Source organism: Tasmannia lanceolata, unplaced genomic scaffold, assembly GCF_043159265.1.
Source record: "Tasmannia lanceolata isolate RefF3 unplaced genomic scaffold, GAP_Taslan_0.1 ptg000015l, whole genome shotgun sequence".
Lineage (NCBI taxonomy): Eukaryota > Viridiplantae > Streptophyta > Magnoliopsida > Canellales > Winteraceae > Tasmannia > Tasmannia lanceolata.
The window spans coordinates 53,359,722-53,376,362 of NW_027518692.1; the positions used below are offsets into that span (position 1 = coordinate 53,359,722).

Below are 16,641 nucleotides of genomic sequence, written 5' to 3' on the forward strand. Positions count from 1 at the left end.
AAATGCCAGAGTGAAAGCCGTCACAAAGTGAGCCGCCGAGGACGGCGGATTCGGAAGCGGGCGTGGTGGTATGTTACGGTCCTAAGTGGGGGCCCGCCTAGGTATCGGACTAGGTGGGACCCAGCCTGGTATGGGATAGGTTTTAAGGGCTTTGCCTAACGCTTTCCATCAGCTCTGGAGCCTATGGTGTATTGATAAGGTACCTAACATAGATCACACAAGCAGACACTCGTAGGAGTTTGAAAAGCCCATGCCACACTTTCGGAGGAAAACTCTAATATTAACACGGGAAAGAGCCAAGCTCCTTGGACCACATGAAAGAGCCAACGCTCTCTTCACACATAATGTTCAAAAATTAACTTTATTCAAATCTATAATATCCTTTCTCATATCTTAAAACCTAAAAATAGAAACCATAAATGCTAACTTACCTAAACAACTAATCTCAGCCATTTATCTAAACTTCTAAAGTAACTTAAATAAAGGTAAAAACTTGTCTAAAATAAAACCCTAAAATAGAAATCCCGTAGTAAACACATATTGCATCCAAATTGTGTGAATATATCATTTCCCCTTTTTAATTTGTTCTCCTCCTTATTCCTTGATTTTTATGGGAGTTTTTATTTAATATTTTCTGTTTTTTGTTTCTTTTTTCTTCCCCTTCTCTTGTCATCTTATTTAGAGTTTTTATATGGTGGCCGACCGTCCTACGTAAAGGGTATAGAGAGAGAAAACTATCCCCCTTGATTTTTGATCCAGGGCGAACCTCTTTTTTTGCCTTTTAGATTGATCAAAAATCAATGTGGTGGATATTTTCTCTCTCCGCCCTTTACATATAAAGGGCGGCCACCATATACTCTCTCTCTTATATAGTGCGTGTTTGGCGTACCGTTTAAAACACCGTTTGGCGTTTGAAACACCGTTTTGGGGCTAAACGGCCGTTTGGGAGTGTTTGGGTGCGCAACCACCGTTTGAAACGCCGTTTGAAACACCGTTTTGAACCCTCAAAACGGTGTTTTGCAAACGGAGGGGGGGAGGTCCGTTTGCAAAACGCCGTTTTGAATGGAGTTTTTGGGCTTTGGGTTTTTACATGTTTGCCCTCACTAAAACCCATTTTTACATATATGCGCGCGATTTTATGCGTTACGTCAAATACCAAAAAAGGGGGGGTGTTAATATCATTCTTGAGGACACAAATTTGTTAAATTGTTAATATTCAAAACAAGGGGCTGCTAATATCATTATATGATCTCTTAATTTTGATTTTCTAAAGACAAAAGAATTAAAAGAAACCCTAGTTTCTTACTTTCTTCATCTACTTTGCAAAATTGCAAATCCTCTCACGCCTCACTGCCCCAGCGCCTCCACTCGTCCGTCAAATCTGGCAAATCTGGCTATTGAGAAGAAGGAGGAGAAGAACCCCAAAGGTATAGTCATTTATTTTTTTAGCAATGATGTTTAATTTTAATAGTGTTTGAATGAGATCCTAATGACCTTTTAATATTGGGCCTAATGAGAGAGTAGTTGAGTTACATTGAGGCCAACCAAACAATGCCCTTTTTGGTCATTTTACCACTAAAACTCCGTTTTGGGGCATTTGCAACCAAATACACAATACCTCCGTTTGCCGTTTAAAACGCCGTTTTGATCTGGCCAACCAAACATGAAAACGCCGTTTGGCAAAACACCGTTTTGAACCAAAATGCTGTTTTGCAAAACGGCGTTTTAAACGCTATTTCAAACGGTACGCCAAACACACCCATAAGTCTATTCCCTCCCAAGAAAGTTTCGTGGTACATGGGTAGTTAGTTGGCCTCAAATTAAATGCACTTAAAGGAATTGGAAAGCACCAGCTACACAGCTTTTACTATAACTTATTGAGAGAGAGAGAGAGAGAGAGAGAGAGAGAGAATGGGGGTGTCAGGGGTTGGGTGGGGGTGGTTGGATGCACACTGGAGATGGTTGTTAGTTATAGTTATGGTTTTAAATTTCGACCGAAATCCGAAATTACCTACACCGAATTCTCGAAAACCCGAAATGGTATTTTATTTCGGCTGAAATTTAATATTGAATAAAATATACTTTTCTTTGTTTCGCCGGATTTCAGCCAAAATTTTGAAATTTCAAGGGTCCAAAACTGGTACCGAAACTGAAATTTTAGACCATGGTTATAGTAAAGAAAATAGAAGTGGTCGGAAAGGAAAATACTTTATAATGAGTTTTTATATGGTGGCCAACTGTCCACCTACAAGGGCAGAGAGAGAGAAAAATTCTCCCCCTTGATTTTTGATCCAGGTCAAACGCTCTTTTTTGGCTTTTCCCTTGATCAAGAATCAAGGGGGTTGATATTTTCTCTCTCAGCCCTTTATATGTAAAGGGCGGCCACCATATAATTTCTCATTTATAATAACCTGGTGGTGCCAAATACATTTCGCATCACATACGGAACCGCAACCTAGAATTGAAATTGGGACTAGACTCGAATTTTAACTCTGTCGCCAGAGAACCAGGCATACGTTCTCATAAGGGTTTCATCTCTAGTTATGGCATTTAGAAGGTGTTAGACATCATACCCACCCAATCAAAGTCATCCTTTACTTGCATATGTGATCCATTTTAAGTGCTTTCTTAAATATGCGAAAAAAAAGAGAAAAAAAAGAAAAGAGAAATTCTAGACTGAAGGGAGCCCTTGCAAAAAAGAGGTGAAAGGGCTCTCATATTGGCTACACATCACCATCATGCATTAATAACGGCTGAAAAGTCAAACATGATGGTGATTTGCAGCCAATGGGAGAGCCCTTTCACCCCTTTTTTGTAAGGGCTCCCTTCAGTTTAGACTTCCCAAAAAAAAAAAAAACTAAGCTAGCTGGAAAAAAAAACATGTAATTTACTTCCCAATTCCGTCTATCTTCCATCTCGGTGATAAGAAGAATTGAGACTTGGAGAAGATTAAAAGACTAATTGGAAAACACTCTGAAAACTGGATCCCGTCTTGAAAATAAAGACTAAAATGACCGTGGATTTGGACATTTTCACTGTATTAATTGTGTTAAAACAGAATCCCGTTTTGCTAGCAGTAAGGGGCGGAGGCACACATGGCCCCCCAATGACTTGCAAAATCCTTTTTATGTTGCATGGCTTTACATGCAAGCATAGCTAGTTTGGTGGTCACAGCCCCCCAATAACCAATGCAGGCAAGGGTAAATTAGTTGGACCCCCCAAGTGTAAATTCCTGGCTCCGACCCTGCTGTAGCAATGCTCAGACTAATTTGTATTTTGTTGTGGAACCTCTTCTTCCAAGGCACCCCATTCCTAGTTTCCAACTCTCACAAGTTCAGTTTGTTGTGGAACCTCTTCTTCTAAGGCACCCCACTTCAGTTTCCAACTCTCACAAGTTCCCTAGTTTCACGAAAACTGCTGCCTGCATCTTCTGGAAAACAACAGCTGAAGAACAAATCCATTAACTCTAATGCGAAAGTCACCAGTTGACCGATTGGTCTCGTGGGATCGATTTCAAATTAAAAAATGGGTGTAAATATTGCCCCCACATTCCTTTGATTGAAAAAAGAAAATCAATGGAATGTCCCTTAGATTGAGAATCGGTCATGTTAGTGCATAAATATCAGTCTCCACTCTATTCTTCCAGGTGTTTGAGCATATAGGTCAAGTGATGTGGATTGTCGGCCCAATTAGAAGCATATTTGCCCATTAAGACTTTTAGGGGCCGTTTGGATACGCGAATTTTTGAATCTAGATTTTAGTTTGAAAACCGTGTAAAAGAGGGTTCATGATCAAGCTGTTGTATGATGTACTGATAATCTAGGATTTTAAGTAAGAAATCCAGGTTTTAGAAATCTCTCCCGCATCCTGAGATTTCTAAACCTAGAAACACGGGCTGATCTCCTACTCTCTTGTTGTCGGAAAGAAGGGCGAGAAATCAAAAAACAATGGCGGGTCTCCTTCTTCTCTCATCTCCCAATTACAATTTTTAGGAAATCCAAGATTCTAAAATCTGCGTATCCAAACGGCCCCTTAAGGATTTATTTCCATGTTATTTAGTTTCTAGAATTTTTATTTCCATAGTTTTTAGTTTTAGAGCACTTATTTTCTATGTTATTTAGAGTTAGAGAATTTATTTATTTTCCATGGAATTTTCTTTCAATTGCCGATATATAGGCCTCGTGTATTAGAGATTATTAGTTTTTGATGATTAATTGATTGATTGAGAATTTCTCGCTCATATTTCTTCTTCCTCCTTCATGTCTTTCTCCTCTATTCTTCATCTTCTCTTCTTCTCTTATTCTTCTTCTTTTATTCTTCTAATTCTCTTGTCCTACATCAAAGACTTTCATGTAAGAAGGCAAAAAATCAAAATAGGTGGTGAAATGGAATCAAGTCTTCTTACCAAAAGATGGAGGCATAGGAATTGAAATTTTGGTCAGAAGAAATAAATCCCTCCTGGGAAAATGCAAGGCATTTTGAAGAGTTCAGTTGGGTAGAGGCCTGAGGCTCTGGACCTTGAAAGTCCATCAGTCTCTTACTTGGCAATCTTGTCTAAGGTATTAGATTTGGCGTGGGACATAGGAAGAGAGCGGACTTCTGAAAAGACGAGTGGTTAGGAAGTCTCCTGTTCTAGACGGCCATGCTAAGCGAGATCAGAGAGTGGGAATGTGGTTTGGGACATCGAGTTATAGACGGCCATGCTAAGCGAGATCGGCACCATAGATAAAGCTCTAATGCCGAAGAGTTCAGTTGGGAATATGTTGAAGGAAGAGTCCATCACCCCCACCTCTTCATCGAGTACAGAGTTTTTTCATCTGGATCCAGTATTTGAGTGGTTCGGTATCAAATTGGTGCTTCCCAGTTTAATCAGAGATTTGATATTGAACGGTTATATCAAAAGGAATGCGTTCCATGGTGGCTATAAAGATCTTTAAAGTGTGTTTGTGTCTAATTTGTCGTAACACAAACAAACAAACAAAAAGATAGAAAAAGAAAAGGGAAGGGCTGATTCAAGGCAACCGGACCTCCTAAATGTTCAATTTGAGAGGACCCATGACACTCCTAAAACATAGGTAAAAGCACAAAGGATTGTCACATCACTTCCCTGTTAACCCACTTACACGGCACATAAGCAGTAACGAACAACCATAACTGTAAAACACATACCCACAACTTCAGAATAACTACATAATAACCACATATACACCACTAACATGCACTTATTAAAGTGATTGAATAGAAATGGGAAAATTGCTTCCGGAATTTCAGCTCAAGTTCCCTCGGTCTCGCATTAACATTCTGAGGCTATTTCCAACTGCGACGGACTGGTGGCATGGAAAATCTTGGTGTTAAAATCCCCATCCGAGTCCATTGGATTCTTGCTTTTTTGTTCAAAAGAAACCTTGAGACTCATTTCTATGGATGCTCTGGGTCCATATTACTAAGGAAGGTTTGAAATAACCCCATATAAAATCTAAAGGGATTGACTACCCTAGTAATCCCTGATACGAGAACATGACTGTAATCACCTTTAAATGGGTATGAATGAGTAACAAATTTACCAACTAACAACAAATGAAAAGACATTGAATAACAACACTGTAAATAAAATAACTTCCAACTGATCACAAAATCCCTACTAGGAACTCCCAATATAAAATCTAAAGAGATTGACTACTCTAATGATCCCTGATATGAGAACACGACTGTAATCACCTTTAAATGGGTATGAATGAGTAACAAATTTACCAACTAACAACAAATGAAAAGACATTAAATAACAACACTGCAAATAAAAGAACTTCCAACTGATCACAAAATCCCTATTGTAAACTAAGAAATGAACGAAATGATCCCACCAAAGAAAATTAAGCTTATAAGATTCCCCAAAAGTTTGATGTTCAACAAATCTAAAAGGAGCCACGCCTTGGTCAATCCTCAGCAACATTCACTCTGATTGCTCTTCCATCCAAACTCTGTACCATCAAGAGAACATAAAAATGGACGATGCTTTCAGGAAAAGATGCTAAAACGAAAAACAGATTCAGTAAGAAAATCAAGTTTGCTGGATACAACATGTTTCGCTTCAGGTTCAATCTTTCAACCTAATGGAGGGTTGTCAAGGTTTTGCTCTTCAACAAAAGTAGCTTAACAAGAACAGAAATAGGGAAATGATAGCAGCACAACCATGTTTTGATATTTTCACTAACGCATCTTGTCTTTTAGTATTTAATGAGCTGTCAAAAGGTTATTACAGTTCCCAAAAAGCTCTCACAAGACAATTAAAACAGAAAAGACAAGTTGGGTCTGTGCAATTATTAAAACATGGTTGTGCAGATATCATTTCCCTAGAACTATACCAAGCAAACAGATTGAGAGGAGCTGGGGGTGTGAAAAAACAACCTGGCCGTCGAGAGCAGTAATGGCATCACCCAACTCGGTCTGTGTCGACATTGTTACGAAACCAAATTCACGAGAGCGTCCTGTCTCCCTGTCATAGACGACCCTTGCATCCACCACCTTACCGTGTTCACTGAACAGCTGTTCCAATCGGTCATCATCAACTTGCCATGGCAGGTTCCCAACATATATCGTGAAAGATGGTGGTTCAAACTCATGGGGAGATCGCTCTACCCGGGACCCTCCTGGAGGTTCCTTATTTACAGTCAGGAGCCTGCCATTAACATCCTGTACCAATGCTTAGTGAGAACTCGAATTACTTATACCACAAAGGTCATTTGTATGAATCACAAAAAAGCTCAGTTTCTCTGCTTTCCAGTGTCCCTACTTTTCAGCTTAATACTACTTTTCAGCTTAATACTGAAAATAACATACTGGCATGATTCAAGAAGCCACCAGAACCATAAATCAAATGCAGTGTAAGATAAATATCTAGACAACAGTCTGCTGTTACCAACGTTCATTCAAATTAACAAAATGCAAGTGCAACAGTTAACAGGTTAAAGTACACAGATTTTTGAAGACACCCCATGTTTAAAATCTGTATATATGTAACACTTTGTTGGCAAGAGATGAAGTAGCCATCAAGTTGAGAGGTAAAAACAATCATACCTAGCTATCAACCACTAAAAGCTATTAAGAGAATGATTAAATTGTGCTACATGAGTTCCCACATTTTGGGTCCATTGGATACCCTAGGATTTCAGTTGTCAAGTTCAGTGTTATTCTGCTCGGCTCAATCCATACACAACAAAAAGTTCTGTTGGTAATTTTTAGAAAAAAACAAGGTAAAGTGGTCGAATCCAGAGAGTAAGAGGCAAAGAGCATGTAGAAATTTTCAGGAGATGAGAATAATATATAGAAATGGCCACAGAATAAGTATGTTTGCAATATCAAAAAAAGGTATGCTGAAATATAAGTCCTCCCTCCGAGAGGTAGTGGAGTTTGCAATATAAAAGATATCGAATTTTTTAATAAGGTAATTGGATTCCAGATTTAGAAGTACTAAGACAGGATGAGGTGTCCTAACATAGAAAAAAAAGTGAAACAGAACTATTGAAAAGCTTAGATATTAGGAAAATGACCGCTGATAGTTAGGACAGCACGATTGATTCCTTCCTTCGCCAAAATATCAGCATCTCCATTTTTCGATCTCAAACGATGATGCAAAGAGCAATTGATTTCATTGCATAGATCTACAATTTCAAAAATAATTGGAGCTAGACACCATGGACCCTTAGAGAGTTAGAGGCCTTTTTAGCCCATGAAAGTGAAACCCTGTTCATTGAGTCGCCTTCAATAATGACAATGCCTTGGGGTTGTTCTTTTGAAAATGCGTGAACCCATGAGAAGGACCCATGCTTCTACTTCATTTGCATCCATCATGATAGCACTTGAGTACCTCTCTTGAATGCTTTCCAAAGATACCTCCAATTCCAGCTAGTTAAGACTTAAGAGCTACCATCGAAGTTGAATTTGGTTACATTCGTAGAAGGAACAGTTCCATGGGGTGACTATTTTTGCTTTAGATTTTTCTCCCATATGATCGACTTCCAATTGTTTAGTGATATGAATGATGGGATCATTTTGACATCCATCGTGCATTTTACCCATGCAAGTAAATGAATTTTGATTCTAAGATAACATACCCATTGACTTGGTTTTTTCATTGAAAATGTGGTCATTTCTGTACTTCCACAGGTGCTACAAAACTACATGTGGAACAACTTTGCAAAGAGATTTTCCGTTTAATCCAAAGTGTGCATCGTCTCATTCGAAGATGATGAACACAAGTGATTTTTAAAGACCCACTTCATGCCAAAATGTGATAAGACGGCTCCCCATACATGAAAGGAGAACAGCCTACATAGCATAAGGTGATTTAAGGCTACATATCATTCAAAAAAAAAGGCAACGTATCATAAGGCGATTTAAGGATTCCCCGCCTACTTAGAAAATACAATGGATGGCAAGATGAAATCAATAAAGAAGTTTTTTATAGACATTAATATAATTTTATTTAATATGATCATAAAACCTAAATACATTAGCATCCATCAATGATCTCCGCTATATGGTCAGCCAAACCCCATGTATTTGGAACTTCGCATCCACCTAATTACATTGGGTCCCTTCAATCACTAACAGGGATGTAAAATGATCAAACTCTGATCTTAGGATCCGTTTGGTTGTTTTACCTGCATCCCTGTAGAGTAATGGTCTCCCGGTAAAATAATAGTGAAGTGGTTTGAAGTAATCTTCAAGAAGACTTTAAAATGTTGTTTGGTTGTCCTGGAAAGATCTATTAGAACGCAAGAAAAGTGAAGATGTTTCCTTAGATTGAAGTAAAAAAACTAATAGAATACTGATCAACCTATGCATGTGACTGAAAATCCTACACATGAAACCATCGTATGACCATGAAAAGAAAAGAACAAATATTGATCGCTCAACCACCCACAAACAATCTAGCAAAAAGTTACTCCTATGAAGACGAATTTCATTTTGATTTCATTCTTCGTAGAGAGCAGAGACATGCCCACAAGTTACTCACAGGAATTAGAATAGAATGAAATCACAGAGGAATTATGTTGAGATCGAGGAGGAAGAGGAACGGGCAAATAACGGAATTGGATGCTGTTTTGCTCTGTGCTATCTGCACAAGCTGTTATGTTTTTGCACCTGGGACAGAGACGACGACCAAGACACAGACTGCTAGAATGTTTTCTGTCCATTAGGTAACTAACACCGTCCCCGAGAGCAGGTAGCATCCTCTTCCCCCAACATATCCGCTAGCTCTCAAGAAAACCCCCAATCATACTCACCATCTAAGATCTAATTACTTCAGACAGCAATCAAATGTTCACCATTCAAATTAACTATCATTAGACCAGTTATATTCACCCGGCAGAGAATCATCCAAATGCAATAAAAGGACGCGGTGACCAATTAAACCGAAACCTGGCCCCATCCATGAACTCCACCCATACTCAAATAACAAACAGTCACATATACGCAAAAGAAAAAGATAACAAGACAAAATTCTAACAATTGGAAAGGATTCGCCATTCTCAACTAAAAATCCAAAAGATGAAGAAAAAGAACAAGAGTTGCTTCATCATGAAAAGATTCAAGATTGAGAAAATGAATAGCAATAAAGTAAAGCATACCGAACCTAAAGGAAACGAAAAGAGAGAAAGCTTTCTTTTTTTCTAAACAAAAGAACATTAAAGTTAATCACAATTATACCTCTCCTCCCATTTAAAAACAAAAAAACAAAAAAACTTCTATTTTATTTTTATTTTATTTTTGAAATGATGAATACCCACGACCGAGATGGTAAGGGTACAAAAGAAAAACCAAACATAAAACAAGATACAACGAAAAGCACAGAAATCAAGGAAGTAAAAAAATAAAAATTTTCCATTTCAACAAAAATCAAGTAAAAAAATAAAAAATCTCCAAAGATTTTTTCTGAAACTATTTATAGTAATAGAAGCTTAAAACCCATACATGTAGTGAGTTAATGTGTCTGTGTTCCCTCTTGACTGAGATGGGACTTGAAGTCTATACTTCGATGAAACTCCATTGCGACAATGAGGCTGCCATTCACATTGCCTCTAATAGGGTGTTTCATGAAAGGACGAAGCACAACGAAGTTGATTATCATTTTGTTAGTGATTTGGTAGCATCCAAACCATTGCCACCCTATTTGTTCGTTCTGCTTTTTAATTGGCTAATATCTTTACACAAGAGACCGTTCAAGCAACCTTGCATGATATCTTGGGCATGCTAAGCATGTGACCTAAATGCACCAGCTTGAGATTGGGGGTGGGGGGTAGGAAAAACAGTGAAAACCATCATAACATTATTTATATTACTTTTTGTACATATTACCGGGACTTTATGGATTTTCTATGTACATGGAGTATTATAAGAATTTTCCCAATCAATATGCATGCTTTTCACTTAAGCGGGGTTGGGGGGTTTAGTCGCAAGGGATTCGTGTGAACTTTGGCAAACTTGACGAGTGGAACGGTAGCCGAGCGCAACTTTTTTAAAGCACTCTAAAATCACCCATTAGCCGTGCATTTTGCAAAGGCGCATAATTCTAACTGGACAAGTCCTCAGAGTTCTCGTATAAATAAAAATTATCAGCTCCAAGTTCTGATAAAACAGGTGGAAATTTATAGATCCCATAGATTGCAAAATTCATCTCTCTCTCTCTCTCTCTCTCTCTCTCTCTCTCTCTCTCTCTCTCTCTCTCTCTCTCTCTCTCTCTCTCTCTTCGAAGTTGAAACCCTCCACTAAGCAACCTTTTCTCTCTAGTCGAGCAACCCTAGGTCACTCGCAACAAAGCACTGCTCCCCCAACGCAGTCTCTCTCGTCGAATAACCCTCTATCATCGAGCAATTTCCCTCTATCTTAATCTTGCTCTCTATTCCACGAAAGACCGAGGATCGAAAAGGAAGAGAAGGAGAAGAAGAATAGAAGGTAAGTATTGCAACTACCAATTGTTCTTCTTTTTCCTCTCCCATTTTCATTTTCCTTTTCCGTTTGCCGTTCTCAGCTTCCTTTTCCATTCTCGATCATTTCACTTTTATTAATTTGAATCTTTGATTAATTGGGTTGAAATCTATGGACCTTTGTTTATGCTTTTGATAATATATGTGGCTTTATCAGGTACTTAAATTTCATTTCATTCATCGGTTGAAAGTTATGAGTTATGACTTTTTGTTTCTTTTTTTTTTAACGGCAATGAATTCATCAAGGAAAGACCGAGATGGGCAAATACATATGAAGAAAGAAAAAAATAAAGAAAACAACAGAGAGCACAAAACAAAGATTCGATGAGGCAAAAAATTGAAAATCTCCAAATCTTCCTTCTCAACCCCTTCTCTAGCGAGCCTATCAGCCACCCCATTGGTAGTGCGACGCACATGCTGGAAGTCTATTGAAGAGGCCCCCACCTAGTCATGAATTTCATCAAAGAACCTTGCAAATCTCCAAGGACAAGGCTGGGATTCTTTTAGCCAACGAATCGCGTTCAGAGAATCACCTCAACAAGAACTTTATCAAGGCTGTTTTTATCAAGCAATTTAAAACCTTGGTAGATCGCCTGAATCTCAGCTTCATTTGAATCCGTTAAACCAATGGGATCGGCAAAGGCCGAAATCACCTCCCCTAAATCATTTGTTAGAACCCCCACCCCAGAGGGGGCTGGGGTTCCCCAAGATGAACCCATCAAAATTAAATTTCAATAAACGTTCAGGCGGAGTAAAATAGGGAGGGTTTTAACCCAAGAAACAACCAAAGAAATCATTTTCCAATAAAGGAAAAGGGATCCCTTGGAAAACCCTTCGGAAACCCTAGTGTTCCGCTCTTTCCATAAGACCCATATAGCAGCTAAAAAAGATACATTACATAGAAATATAGAATCTTCCTTTTTTACCTCCAAAGGAACAAGGGCCAACTAAGAAAGAGATCCAATAGATTCGAAGGGAATACCAAAGCAATACCAAATCTAGATAGGACTTTACTCCTGACCTCAGGTCAACCGTATGAATCTGCTCCAATAGGGCCGCCCACCCAAATGAAAATACCCTGGGAGAGCCTAGCTTGTCCATACTCTAGCTACACTAGAGGAATCAAGGCTAGAAGCAACCTGAATGTAATATGAATTTACAAAGAAGTCACCTGATGAGTTCATATCCATGCCTGTGTGACTTTTTATTTCTCCTTTGAATCTTTGATTATATGTGTGAAATGTATATTTATTTATTTATTAAACGCCTTGCTAGGTGTATGTTCATTTATTTTTTTATTTTGGTCCTACTGTAGTGATGGTTGAAATCTATTGATTTATGGTGCTTTTTATGTATTAATGGTTGAAATATGTTGTTTTTTGGTTTTTTTCCCTATTTGAGGAATCAAAGATGTAATTACGGGGTTATGATCTATGTTGCATCAGTAATGGTACAAGTGTCGAAATCCGGCACAAATATTTTAATTTTTTAATTTTAATTTTTTTACATAATAAAAAGGTTATAACAAGTAATATATTGACAATTTGAATGTGTTGCATAAATATAGTATTTTATTTCCATATAAAAACTTACTATTAGGATGGATAAAACTCAGAACATGCAGAAGTTATGGTAGCTATGGTAGTAGTATTCAAAAAACAATAGATGAAAGAGATCTAGAAATGTTGAAGAGAATCCTGAAGCATTGGAATCCGGCACGTGTTTGACACATATACTTTGCCCATTCAGAAGGATTGAGGAAAAAAGATAAGAGAGATCTAAATGTGTCGTAGAGAATCCTGAAGCATTGGAATCCAGCATTTGTCCAACACATATACTTCGCCTAATAAGTAGAATCCCTGAAACATGGATTCTAATCAAATCAATTCTTTAACATGATAACACCTCTTCCAACCAAGACCATTTTTTGTCTCCACTCTCTAATTCGATTCCATTACCATCAGTCAATGATTCCTTCAACATTATGCTTTTGGCCTCACCCCTAACCGAACACAATCGATTCGACATTACTCCGCCTTCCTTGTTCCGCTTATACCACTTAAGCTTTTGTGCATCACAAAGACGTCATGATTGAAATGGGTTTAAACTTGCAAAACCAAAGTAGAAGAATATAAGACCAACTACACATTAGAAACACAGCCCAATGTTGTACCCAAACCATAGAACCCAAGAATAGAAACTTAATGCAGGAAAGGAGCAAATCACCGACCGTTCAAAACCAAAAATGGAGCAAGACACCAGTCCAAAATCTATTACAGCAATTATTAGAGCCGATGACCATACAAACTGCTTCAAACAAAGAACATAAATAAAATTTCAAGCAGCATATTTGGGTATAAAGAATCTCACCGAAAAAGCATAAAAATATCTAACCAGATAGGACTGAATTACCTGTTCCTAACCATGAATCCTTTCCACAATAAAAAAAGAACAATATTTTTTTCAACGATACAAGTTAATTCTTACTTAGTGAAAGGTCAGATAGTAAACATTCATTAGAACCGTAAAAGGAAAGGAACCATTCCCCTCCACCATAATCTCTAGAATCTTTCACACACGACACAAATTACTACAACCAATGATTTGTGGACACGGACACGAGTGTCACGTGTCGACACTCGACACAGACATAGAGTGTCGGACACGGTAACCCCCCAAAATTTAGAAACAGGGACACGGGTAAAATAGAAAGTATATATGATATAACAACAAATATTAGTTAAAGAAGAGCTTAAAAATGTTAATAATATAAGAGGTAAACACAATATGCAATAATAAAATAGAACGTCACACTTGACACAGCACAAAAACATGTTCACACACCCACATTAAGTCTAACACTTATAGTAGTACATTTAAAAGTGTCCAAAGGAGTGTCGACACGGGTGGACACGTGTGTCGTGTCGGACGCAGCAGGACACGCATGCCAGCAATAAATTCAGAGTGTCGGCTAAATCATAGACTACAACATGTTTCCACGAATCAACGACAACAAAATCACAAAGAAATAATCAAATCAAACAAACAAGTAATTAAAAAAAAAGAATTACTTACATAACGGTGGAGCATCTCCACAGCCTTCTCTGCTTCTTCAATGGTACTCATGGTCACAAACCCAAACCCACAAGTCCACAACTCTGATCGGTTTCCTCATTGCAAATAATCTACAGACAAACAAAATCCAATTTTTTAACTTCTCTGAAATGGAAAAATGGAATGTTTCTGTACCATTAATGCGTGCAATAATTATGTGCAATGATTTCAATTGAATCGATTGAGTATTCGCAATGAATATATCATTCAATTAATACTAATGTTGAGACTAGGAGTTGCGTAAGCATTAATATTAAATAAAATGTGAGACGAAGCGTGAATGACTAAGGGCATGTTTGGCTACCATGATTTTTTTTCCCTCGAATATTATAGCTCACCCAATGGTGAGCGAGGCTGGAAGAGGGATAAACACGAGAGTGAGTAACAAATGCCTGAAAAACAAGGAAACAAAAAAACTCCACGCAAAACATGATTGATTTTTTCCTTGTTTTTTAGCCCCATCTCACCCTCTACTCATTCGCTCCCTCTCAAGTCTCTCCTTATCATACCCTCACGACCTCTCTCTCAAAAAATCATAGTTGCCAAACAAGACCTAAATCTCGCAAGGGAGGGAATTTTTAGCCATACACATGGATTTTTAATATCAAAGAGTTGTTGGGTTTACAACCCAAGACCTGCCATGAGGCAATAACTCTGATACCATGTGAAACCACCAATTATTCCAAAAGCTTGAACTGTTAGAATTGCTAGAGCTGGTGTTATTAAATCATTTACACTTCAACAAAAAAAAAACCCGCATCTCAAAAAAAAATCCTTTTTTTTTTAACTTCTCCAAACAGAAGTCAATACAAAAACAGACACCCATCACTAAAAACTGGAAAGGAACTCAAGGGAATTTATAATGGGGAAGTTTACCTCAGCAACCTCAACAGTTCCAGCCTTGTCAAAAAGCTCAGCTAATTTCTGGCTATCAATGTCATAGGGAATATTTCCAACAAAAAGCTTTGCCTCTTCTGGAGGCACAATATAAAGTTTTCCCCCCTCAACTTCCCCCGTTTCAGCCCCCATCTCCACCTGCTCTTCTCCTTCGCCTTCTTCATTCTCCCATTTAAAACCCTCTTCATCCATTTCAGTCTCTTCGTCTTGACGGGCCCAGTCGGAGGTTTGAGCCACGAGAGTGATTAGGGTTTTACTCGATAAGGGATGTTTGGTTTTGAGAGAAATGCGTGAAGGGTGAGAATAATGGCATGAGAGGTGAAGGGAGTTTAGGGGTTTGGAAGGGATAGAGAGAATAGGGTGAGATGTTTTTGTTGTGAAGAGTGTGGGAGCAGAGGTTAGGTAGCCTTCTGCCATGGATAAGGACTTGAAAACCCGAGTTGCAGACATGGCAGAGAGAGAGAGGGTTTTCAAGGAGAGCCTTTAATGGAAAGGGGCTAAAAAAGATAAGTGAGCCTTTAATGGTATTATGAAAAATGAAATCACCATCACCTATTGAATGCCCTATTAAAGGGAAAAATTGATCTGGTAGAACGGTAATCCAAGAACGGTAATCTAACCATATATTTTGAAATTTTTTATTCAAAAATAAAAGTATTCATATACATCGCCTTAGAGAAATTGTTTTAAGCAGAAGGAATATCATGAGCTACGTGGATTCTTAATACATTAGAGATTTGAATAAGAGAAGGTCCACTACTGGTTATGATTTTACACTTGCTAGAGGGCTGGTGAGTCTAGACATCAATAGAAGCAGCGAAGGAAGCTATATAGTTGAGAGGAGTTGTAGGTGAACTTGGTGAAAAGCAAGGATGTATAATGTGACAGCAAGAGTGTACTAAGATTAGCAAAGAATCAAGTTTATCGTGCGAGGACTAAACATATAGAGGTGATGAGCCACTTTATTCAAGATGTTATTGCCAGGGATGAGATTTCCTTAAAAAAGTTCATTATGAGGAAAAATGCTGCAAATATGTTGACTAGGCCTGTGCCAATAAAGAAGTTCAAGCATTGCCTAGACTTGATTAATATTTGACATGTAGGGTCGAACTAGAACCTTTTGGGGTGGGGTGGACAAAACTTTGTCATGAAAGAAATTTACCGGCAGAAACAAGTTCAAGCCAAGGTGGAGAATGTTGAGTTTCCCTTGAATTTCTTAAGGCAAGCAGCTTACATAAGGGTGTTTAGTTGTCATATTTCCTTATATCAGGAAACTCTCTCTGAGTTGGGTTCTTTACAAATAGAAGTATTCTATTGGTATTGGGAGTCTTACTTGTTGATTAGGAGCATTCAATAGGGAATTTTTCAGGCTCTCTCTTGGGAAGGCATGTGAAGAGGATACCAAAACTTTTATGGGATTTTTTTTTTTTTTTTGGATTTCTTGAGCAAGCAAGGTGAGAACTCATGGTCAACAATAAGATTTTGATGCTCTAATTTTGGATCTTTGGAGAAGAGAGAAAGTTCACAAGTGAGAATAGCATAGAACTTGGAAGCCGGTGAGATCTTCTTGTAATTCTTTTTTGTTCTCCAAATAGTAAAATACTTTTGAAGTCCTGTCCCGTGGATGTAGCCACACACTATA

At 38.1% G+C, this 16,641-nt stretch overlaps 1 pseudogene across 1 annotated transcript; it reads right to left on the reverse strand.

Annotated features, from left to right (window-relative positions):
• Nucleotides 1-5,697: 5,697 nt before the first annotated feature.
• LOC143892393 (28 kDa ribonucleoprotein, chloroplastic-like) lies at nucleotides 5,698-15,753 on the reverse strand (annotated as a pseudogene). The gene is made up of 4 exons (XR_013255488.1): nucleotides 14,979-15,753; nucleotides 14,064-14,173; nucleotides 6,406-6,690; nucleotides 5,698-5,978 (listed from the first exon to the last, which is right to left on the reverse strand). The product of XR_013255488.1 is annotated as a 28 kDa ribonucleoprotein, chloroplastic-like (transcript).
• Nucleotides 15,754-16,641: the final 888 nt, after the last annotated feature.